We start from the raw sequence: 11,402 nt of genomic DNA on the forward strand, positions 1-11,402 counted from the left end.
GAGAGAGAGAGAGAGAGAGGCAGAGGGAGAAGCAGGCTCCCCGTTGATCAGGGAGCCTGATGCGGGACTCAATTCCAGGACCCTGGGATCATGACCTGAGCCGAAGGCAGACGCTTAACCACCTGAGCCACCCGGGTGCCCTGAATTTTACTTTTTCCCTTTTTCAACCAATATCTTATCAATCCCGTTTTTCAAAATCTTTTTTATTTTTCATTTTTAGGGTCATATTCTATCCCTTCATAGTAGTTAACCTTATTTTTGTATATATATATATATAAGTTGTTCTCTCTTTAAAATTTTGGAATACAGTTGTTTCTAACAGACCAAAATATACCCTAAATCTCTAGTGTATGGCTTTATTCTAGCCCCCTGCTTGATCACATTCTCTCCCCTTTTTTTTATTTCTCTTCTTTCTTTTTTTCAACCAATTTCTTATCAATTCCTTTTGTAAAATCTTTTATAATTTTCATCTTTAGTCATATTCCAACCCTTCATCGTACTTACCCTTATTTTGTACATATATAAGTTTTTCTTTCTTTACAATTTTGGGAGGCATTTTCTTCTAACAGACCATAATATGCCCCAAATCTAGTGTGTGGCACTGATCTATTCACCAGCCTGATCATATTTGATCATATTCTTTTTTTTTTATCTTTTTTTTCTTTTTCTTTTTTTCCCTTCTTCTTTCTTTCCCTTTTTCTTTCTTTCCATTTCTTTTCCCCCAGTTTCAGGTCACTTCTGATTTCTTTAGTGTATATATTTCTGGGGTCATTGTTACACTGTTAGCATTTTGTTCTCTCATTCATCTATTGTCGTCTGGACAAAATGACAAGACGGAAATAATCACCTCAAAAAAAAAAGAACAAGACGCAGTACCGACTGCCAGGGAACTTAACAATACAGACATTATTAAGATGTCAGAACTAGAGTTCAGAATGACGATTATAAAGATACTAGCTGGGCTTGAAAAGAGCATGGAAGATACTAGAAAAACACTTTCTGGAGAAATAAAAGAACTAGTATCTAACCAATCGAAATAAAAAAGGCTATTAATGAGGTGCAATCAAAAATGGAGTCTCTAACTGCTAGGATAAAGAGGGCAGAAGAGAGAATCAGTGATATAGAAGACCAAATGATGGAAAATAAAGAAGCTGAGAAAAAGAGAGATAAACAACTATTGGATCATGAGGGCAGAATTCGAGAGATAAGCGATACCATAAGACGAAACAGTATTAGAATAATTGGGATCCCAGAAGAAGAAGAAAGAGAGGGGGCAGAAGCTATATTGGAGCAAATTATAGCAGAAAACTTTCCTAATTTGGGGAAGGAAACAGCCATCAAAATGCAGGAGGCACAGAGAACACCCCTCAAAATCAATAAAAATAGGTGAACATCCCGACATCTAATAGTAAAACTTACGAGTCTCAGAGACAAAGAGAAAAGCCTGAAAGCAGCTCAGGACAAGAGGTCTGTAAACTACAAAGGTAGAAACATTAAATTGGCAAGAGACCTATCAACAGAGACCTGGCAGGCCAGAAAGGACTGGCATGATATATTCAGAGCACTAAATGAGAAAAATATGCAGCCAAGAATATTATATCTAGCTAGGCTGTCACTGAAAATAGAAGGAGAGATAAAATCTTCCAGGACAAACAAAAATTAAAGGAATTTGCAAACACAAAACCAGCCCTACAAGAAATATTGAAAGGGGTCCTCTAAGCAAAGAGAGAACCTAAAAGCAACATAGACCAGTAAGGAACACAGACAATATACATTAACAGTCACCTTACAGGCAATACAATGGCACTAAATTCATATCTTTCAATAATTAACCTGAATGTAAATGGGCTAAATGCCCCAATCAAATACCACAGGCTATCAGATTGGATAAAAAAACAAACCCCATCAATAGGCTATCTGCAGGAGACTCATTTTAGACCCAAAGTCACCCCCAGATTGAAAGTGAAGGGGTTCTAAACCATTTACCATGCTAATGGACACCAAAAGAAAGCCTGGGTGGTAATCCTTATATCAAACAAATTCGATTTTAAACCAAAGACTGTATTAAGAGATGAAGAAGGACACTATATCCTACTTAAAGGGTCTATCCAACAAGAAGATCTAACAATTGTAAATATCTATGCCCCGAACATGGGAGCAGCCAATTATATAAGGCAATTAATAACAAAAGCAAAGAAACACATTGACAACGATACAATAATAGTGGGGGACTTTAACTCTCTCCTCACTGAAATAGGTCACCTAAGCAAAAGATCAGCAAGGAAATAAAGACTTTAAATGACACACTGGACCAAATGGACTTCACAGACATATTCAGAACATTTCATCCCAAAGCAGCAGAATACACATTCTTCTCTAGTGCCCATGGAACATTCTCCAGAATAGATCACATCCTAGGTCACAAATCAGGTCTCAACCACTACCAAAAGATTGGGATCATTCCCTGCATATTTTCAGACCACAATGCTTTGAAACTAGAACTCAAGCACAAGAGGAAAGTCAGAAAGAACTCAAATACATGGAGGCTAAAGAGCATCCTACTAAAGAATGAATGGGTCAACCAGGAAATTAAATAAGAATTTTAAAAATTCATGGAAACCAATGAAAATGAAAACACAACTGTTCAAAATCTTTGGGATGCAGCAGAGGCAGTCCTGAGAGGAAAGTATATAGCAATACAAGCCTTTCTCAAGAAACAAGAAAGGTCTCAAATACACAACCTAACCCTACACCTAAAGGAACTGGAGAAAGAACAGCAAATAAAGCCTAAACCCAGCAGGAGAAGAGAAATAATAAAGATCAGAGCAGAAATCAATGAAATAGAAACCAATGAACAGTAGAACAGATCAATGAAACTAGGAACTAGTTCTTTAAAAGAATTAATAAGATTGATAAACCCCTGGCCAGACCTATCAAAGAGAAAAGAGAAATGGCCCAAATAAATAAAATCATGAATGAAAGAGGAGAGATCACAACCAACACCAAAGACATACAAACAATTATAAGAACATACTATGAGCAACTCTAGGCCAGCAAATTAGATAACCTGGAAGAAATGGGTGCATTCCTAGAGATGTATCGACTACCAAAATTGAACCCGGAAGAAATAGAAAACCTGAACAGACCTATAACCACTAAGGAAATTGAAGCAGTCATCAAAAATCTCCCAACACACAAAAGCCCAGGGCCAGATGGCTTCCTAGGGGAATTCTATCAGACATTTAAAGAAGAATTAATACCTATTCTTCTGAAACTGTTCCAAAAAATAGAAATGGAAGGAAATCTTCCAAACTCGTTTTATGAGGCCACCATTAACTTGATCCCCAAACCAGACAAAGACCCCTATCAAAAAGGAGAATTACAGACCAATATCCTTGATGAACGTGGATTAAAAAATCTCACCAAAATACTAGCCAATAGGATCCAACAGTAAATTAAAAGGTTTATTCACCACGACCAAGTGGGATTTATTCCTGGGCTGCATGTTTGGTTCAACATCCACAAATCAATCAATGTGATACAACATGTTAATAAAAGAAAGAACAAGAACTGTATGATCCTCTAAATGGGTGCACAAAAAGCATTTGACAAAGTACAGCATCCTTTTTTTAAATTTTTTTATTGTTATGTTAATCACCATATCACCATCATTAGTTTTTGATGTAGAGTTCCATGATTCATTGTTTGTGCATAACACCCAGTGCTCCATGCAGAATGTGCCCTCTTTAATACCCATCACCAGGCTAACCCATCCCCCTACATTCCTCCCCTCTAGAACCCTCAGTTTGTTTTTCAGAGTCTATCGTCTCTCATGGTTCATCTCCCCGTCCAACTTACTCCCCTTCATTCTTCCCATCCTGCTATCTTCTTCTTTTTCTTTTTTCTTAACATATGTTGCATTATTTGATTCAGAAGTATAGATCTGATTCAACAGTCTTGCACACTTCACAGCGCTCACCATAGCACATACCCTACCCAATGTCTGTCACCCAGCCACCCTATCCCTCCCACCCCCCACCACTCCAGCAACACTCAGTTTGTTTCCTGAGATTAAGAATTCCTCATATCAGTGAGGTCATATGATACATGTCTTTCTCGGATTGACTTATTTCACTCAGCATAACACCCTCCAGTTCCATCCACGTCGTTGCAAATGGCAAGATCTCATTCCTTTTGATGGCTGCATAATATTCCATTGTGTATATATACCACATCTTCTTTATCCATTCATCTGTCGAGGGACATCTTGGCTCTTTCCACAGTTTGGCTATTGTGGACATTACAGCATCCTTTCTTGATCAGAACTATCATTCTCAATGGGGAAAACTGAGAGCTTTCCTCCTAAGGTCAGGAACACGGCAGAGATGTCCACTATCACACTGCTATTCAACATAGTACTAGAAGTCCTAGCCACAGCAATCAGACAACAAAAAGAAATCAAAGCCATCTGAATCAGCAAAGAAGAAGTCAAACTCTCACTGTTTGCAGATGATATGATACTTTAGGTGGAAAACCCAAAAGACTCCACCCCAAAACTGCTAGAACTCATACAGGAATTCAGTAAAGTGGCAGGATATAAAAACAATGCACAGAAATCAGTGGCATTCCTATACGCCAACAACAAGACAGAAGAAAGAGAAATTAAAGAGCCGATCCCATTTATAATTGCGCCCAAAACCATAAGATACCTAGGAATAAATCTAACCAAAGAGGCAAAGGATCTGTACTCAGAAAACTATAAAATACTCATGAAAGAAATTGAAGAAGACACAAAGAAATGGAAAAACGTTCCATGCTCATGGATTGGAAGAACAAATATTGTGAAGATGTCAATGCTACCTAGAGCAATCTACACATTTAATGCAATCCTTATCAAAACGCCATCCACTTTTTTCAAAGAAATGGAACAAATAATCCTACAATTTGTATGGAATCAGAAAGGACCCCAAGTAGCCAGAGGAATATTGAAAAAGAAAAGCAAAGCCTGTGGCATCACAATTCTGGACTTTAAGCTCTGTTACAAAGCTGTAAACATCAAGACAGTATGCTACTGGCACAAAAACAGACACATAGATCAATGGGACGGAATAGAGAGCCCAGAAATGGACCTTCAACTCTATGGTTAACTAATCTTCGATAACACAGGAAAGAATGTCCAACGGCAAAAAGGCAGTCTCTTCAACAAATGGTGTTGGGAAAATTGGACAGACACATGCAGAAGAATGAAACTGGACCATTTCCTTACACCACACACAAAAATAGACTCCAAATGGTTGAAAGACCTAAATGTGAGACAGGAGTCCATCAAAATCATAAAGGAGAACACAGGCAGCAACCTCTTCGACGTCAGCCGTAGCAAATTCTTCCTAGAAACATCGCCAAAGGCAAGGGAAGCAAGGGCAAAAATGAACTATTAGAACTTCATCAAGATAAAAAGCTTTTGGGCGCCTGGGTGGCTCAGTTGGTTAAGCGACTGCCTTCGGCTCAGGTCATGATCCTGGAGTCCCGGGATCGAGTCCCGCATCGGGCTCCCTGCTCAGCAGGGAGTCTGCTTCTCCCTCTGACCCTCCCCTCATCTCATGTGCTTTCTCTCTCATTCTCTCTGTCTCTCAAATAAATAAATAAAATCTTTAAAAAAAAAAAGATAAAAAGCTTTTGCACAACAAAGGAAACAGTCAACAAAACCAAAAGACAATCGACAGAATGGGAGAAGATATTTGCAAATGACATACCAGATAAAGGGCTAGTATCCAAAATCTATAAAGAACTTATCAAACTCAACACCCAAAGAACGAATGATTCAATCAAGAAATGGGCAGAAGACATGATCATTTTCCCAAAGAAGACATCCAAATTGCCAACAGACACATGAAAATGTGCTCAACATTTCTCTGCATCAGGGAAATCCAAATCAAATCCTCAATGAGATACCACCTCACACCAGTCAGAATGGCTAAAATTAACAAGTCCGGAAACGACAGATGTTGGTGAGGATGTGGAGAAAGGGGAACCCTCCTACAATGTTGGCGGGAATGCAAGCTGGTACAGCCACTCTAGAAAACAGTATGGAGGTTCCTCAAAAAGTTGAAAGTCGAGCTACCATATGACCCAGCAATTGTACTACTGGGTATCTACCCCAAAGATACAAATGTAGTGATCTGAAGTGGTATGTGTACCCCAGTGTTTATAGCAGCAATGTCCACAATAGACAAACTATGTAAGGAGCCAAGAAGTCCATCAACGGATGAATGGTTAAAGAAGATGTGGTATATACATACAATGGAATATTATGTAGCCATCTCAAAAACGAAATCTTGCCATTTGCAATGACATGGATGGAACTAGATTGTGTTATGCTAAGCAAAATAAGTCAATCAGAGAAAGACATGTATTATATGACCTCACTGATATGAAGAATTCTTAATCTCAGGAAACAAAGTGAGAGTTGCTGGAGTGGTGGGGGGTGCGAGGGATGGGGTGGCTGGGTGGTAGACACTGGGGGCTATGTGTTATGGTGAGTGCTGTGAATTGTGTAAGACTGTTGAATCATAGACCTGTACCTCTGAAACAAATAATACATTATATGTTTAAAAAAAAAAAAAAGGAAGGAAAAGAAGATAGTAGGAAGGGAATAATGAAGAGGGGGTTATTGGACGGGAAGACGAACCATGAGAGACTATGGACTCTGCGAAACAAACTGAGGGTTCTAGAGGGGCTGGGAGTGGGGGGATTTGTTAGCCTTGTGATGGGTATTAAAGAAGGCACATATTGAATGGAGCACTGGGTGTAATACGCAAACAATGGATCATGGAACACTACATCAAAAACTAATGATGTATGTATGGTGATTAACATAACATAATAAAATAAAAACAAAAACAAAAACAGTATGGGACTTGGAATCAGGAATGGTAATAAGGCCAGGGAATAATGAAGGCAAAGACCAAGGTGTAATTTAATATACAGCATATGTCTGAATAAAGTAACGTATTGTGAATATTTATAAATAATATTAGTCACCTATAGAACTTGGCTTTGCAAATTGTACAACATGTGGAAGCTAATTTGAAGATGATTTTTTTTGTTAGGATTATGTCTGGCTAGATAGAGAAATTTCTGATTATGGACAAACTTAATCACGCTAAGTGATTTGAAAGAAAATATTGTTTTAGAGTAGGAGCATTAGATTTAAAAAGTTTTTGTTTGTTTTTGTGTGTGTGTTTTTTTTTTTTTTAAGAGAGAGATGGGAGAGAGAGGAGAGAGAGAGAGAGCATTCACACATACAAACTGGGGAGGAGCAGAGGCAGAACCCCTGAGATCGTGACCTGAGGTGAAATCAAGAGTCAACCACTTAACCAACTGAACCAACCAGGTGTCCCTAAAAAGTGTTGGTTTAAGATATTGTGAGGATGGTATATTCTGAACATGAAGAACATGGTTTGGACCTTTAATCTTCTTGGGTCCAAACACCTTTAAGAAGCTGACCTAATCTATAGTCTCTCTCCTTTTGAAATATGTCCAAATTTACACACAGAATTCAGAGTTCTATTGTAATAGTAGTACATGCAACTCACCTTCCCAAATTATCCAAATATATGATTTATAGAATAAGAAGATTGTAATAGAGGAATATATAATACAGGAATATTAAGAGAAAGATATGCATTCCCTGATTGGTTGTAGGCTTCAAGTATAAGATAACTGAATGGAAATATGAGATAATAGAAAATTATATAGATAATAATAGAGAATAATATAGATAATAATAGAGAATTATCATTTCCATTTGTCCATATTTTGGTTCTAATAGGGATTGCTGCAAAGACCAAAAAAAGGGTGACAATTTATTTATAGAAATGAATTCTAGTTTCTATGTCCTGGAGAAATATTCTGTTATTATATTTTTAAGCCATTTAAAGGTACTTAGGTACTTTTGTCCTGAAAACAGATAATTGATCCTATATACTTCAAAACTTGATTGTCAAAGAAAAACTTGAAAAGTCATAATTTCAAATATAATGAATATATACATTATTTTTAGTTTTGTATGATGTAGAATATTGAATTATCTTTTTTTAAAAGATTTATTTATTTATTTGACAGAGAGAGAGAGACAGTGTGAGAGGGAACACAAGCAGTGGGGAGTGGGAGAGGGAGAAGCAGGCTTCCCGCTGAGCAGGAAGCCCGATGCAGGGTTCCATCCCAGGACCCCGGGAACATGACCTGAGCCGAAGGCAGACGCTTAACGACTGAGCCACCCAGGTGCCCTTTAATGATCTTTTTATATAGACCAAACCACCTTGGAAAAACCATCCAATTGTCCTTAATTTATTCAATGCCAGAACTGTGCTGGGGATACAGTAAGTATTAACATGGGTTCAATCTTTCTCATTTTCAGTACAGGAAACAAATAGAAGCAAAGACCTTTGCCAGAAACAACCCTGGGGATATAACCATTCTATGCCAAGAATTCTTATGGGGATACAGCTTTGAGAAAGATAACAGCATTTGCTCTTAAGTTGTTCACAGTCCTGTAGTGGAAAGGAAAGACTATACTCAAGTTAGGTTGCCTGAGCAACTCTGTAGCTCCAAGTTCAGAAAAACTGTATGTAAAGATTTGAAAGCTTGTAGAAATAGAAGATGGTTTTATCAAAGAAATGTGTCTTTTCAAAGCAAGGTCTTGAGTTGAATTGTCCAGAAATCATTTTTGGATTTGTGAAGGGGTGTGTGAATGGTCACATGATATGCTGCTTTAGGTGCTCAGTTAAATCTCTGTGGCGAGTTGTGCAGGAAGGCATTCTCTCTACTTTGCACATTACCCAGGACTGCTCTGACACCTTGAAGATTTGTTGTTTGGGGAATGTCAGGAGATAAAACTATTTTAATAACCTTGGTCTTCTCCTGTTTACTGATAGGATGTTTCCTTTAAAATGGTCCCTTGAACAGAGGAAGCACAGGAAGGATAACCATATGGCTGTCACAGCTGAAAAACTATTTTGTAAGTCTAACCAGGTTTCCAATTTGATACTAGAAATAAGAGTGGGCAATGTTGCAATAGGTAATGGAGGTGCTTCAGGTATAGGTGAGGTCACAAATAGTGGGATTTCATTTGTGACCATGGTTGGAAGTGTCTGCTATCATTTAGTTTTGTGTACATTTTTAATATCTTCATAAACATAAGTTTACATGTGCATATGTCAATATCTTCACAAATATAAGCTTATGTGTATATATTTCAGTACCTTCATAAATGTAAGCCTCATGTGTACATCTTAAATACATTTCATGCCTTCCTTTGAGACTAACATACCCTTCAAACCCACTGTATAACAATTAATTGTTTACAGAAAGCATATTAAGGAAATAATTGTTGAATAGATAGGTTAAGAGATAAGGTTGGTGTTTGATATAAGAGTAATTTGGAATGCAATATGAACAAAATTGAGATTTGATTTAATAAATAAACTAGAACATAAATCACTGAGCTTATTCAGGGATAATATTTCAATTTGCAACCTACACCAACACTGAGCTCATATGAATCCAATCATTAAAAGTTCCCTTATAGTTGACCAGAATAAATTTCAACCTCCTAAAGCTACCCATTACATAAAAATAGTTTTGTACTAAAGAGGAGAGATACTTTTATAGAGTAAAATAACCATAAAATGAATGAAGGTATTTCAAGGATATTAGATATTTGCAAAGTAGTTATTTATAAAAGTGTCCCATTAGGAATAAAGATCAAATGTTTTCTATAGAAAATAATGATGGGATTTAATATTGGAAGTGTCAGCTATGAAGACCACAGGGTTATTGTGAGAAATAACATTTAACCTTTCTCTTGTGGCTGATGGAGGCCAATGCAGTATTTTATTATCAACATTGGCAGGTGATTTATTACCACTGTTTCTACTCCAGTAAAGCCACATTAGGCTGTGCTCGATGTATCATTTATTATCTTCAACCCCCCTGCACACTCTGCATGCATAATCTCTTTGTTCTAGCAAATTTTAAACATAGAAGAGTAAATATTTAAGTAATTATTCCAGATTCATCAGAAACTGTAGAGGTAAAATCAACTAGCTAAATACATTATGCCAGACAATGTCTGACGTAATCATAAAGTTCTGGCTTCAGGAAGAGTGATGGTTATACATCTGAAACATCAGCTATGCATAATGGTGCATTAGTGTAGATACAGCAGTGACAGAGAATAAATCACAGGCACACTCTCAGATGGGAATAAAATTTTGTGGAATAAATTCAGGTCAGATAGCTTTCAACAGTTTTTTTTCAGAACTTACTACCTAAAAAAAATCAAATTGTCTGAAAGAGCTTCGCAGATGCATTGAAAATGGTTTCCCTACCTTTCAGCGAGTTTGGCTATTTGACACTGTTGTGGAAGCAAATTTAAGAATATCAAAATAGTCTATTTTCTAAAATTCCTGATGAGTATTAGAATCTCGGAAATATAATTTTTGCTTCAGTAAAATATGCTTGATAATCACCACTCTTAAATCCAGAATGAACTTGTTTCCATATGTTTTCCTTTCAGCCAGTGATCATAACTATTAACTAAACTTATAAAGTATTAGAGAAAGATTCTTCTCTGTGTGATGATTTATTCTGTGAGAAAGCTTCTGAATTACCTTAATTCCTAGCATCTCTCCCTTTATTCACTCTGCCCATGGGAGATGGAGTAATTTTAAGACTGGTAAATTTGGAAATAATCAACCAGGCATCTTTGCTAAGCTCTGTCCTTCTTTATCTTGATAGTAAGGAAGTTAACAGAGATAATCCATTCTCTATTGTTCCTTCAGGGGTAGGTCTATTCTATGCTACTGTGACTTGGTTGGTAACTATTAATTATGACATATGATATTAAGAATCTCATTATTGTGTTTTTTTTTGATCTGAGAATTTGTTTTTTTAATTTTTTTAAATTTGTTCCTAAGTTTTTATTTAAATTCCAGTTAGTTAACATACAGTGTATTATTAGCGTTGAATCACTACATTCCAATTTACATAAATTACATTTATATAAAACACCTGGTGCTCATCACAAATGCCCTCCTTAATTCCTATCACCTATTTCACCCATCCCTCCACCCCACCTCCCCTCTGGTAACCATCAGTTTGTTCTCTAAAGTTAAGAGTCTGTTTCTTGGTTTCTGTCTCTTTTTATCCCCCCATGTTCATTTGTCCTTCTTAAATTCCACATATGAGTGAGATCATATGGTATTTGTCTTTCTCTGATTTATTTCACTTAGCATAATACTCTCTAGCTCTATCCATGTTGTTGCAAATGGAAAGATTTCACTTTTTGATGGCTGAGTAATATTCTATATATATAGAATATTATAGAATAATAATATATA

At 36.8% G+C, this 11,402-nt stretch overlaps 1 pseudogene; it reads left to right on the top strand.

Annotated features, from left to right (window-relative positions):
- LOC112825986 (cytoskeleton-associated protein 2-like) overlaps nt 1–11,402 on the top strand; it is an 86,028-nt pseudogene that overhangs the window by 15,476 nt on the left and 59,150 nt on the right.

The sequence above is a fragment of the Callorhinus ursinus genome, unplaced genomic scaffold, assembly GCF_003265705.2.
Source record: "Callorhinus ursinus isolate GAN/ISIS: 27379988/994484 unplaced genomic scaffold, GSC_fseal_2.0 scaffold4, whole genome shotgun sequence".
Lineage (NCBI taxonomy): Eukaryota > Metazoa > Chordata > Mammalia > Carnivora > Otariidae > Callorhinus > Callorhinus ursinus.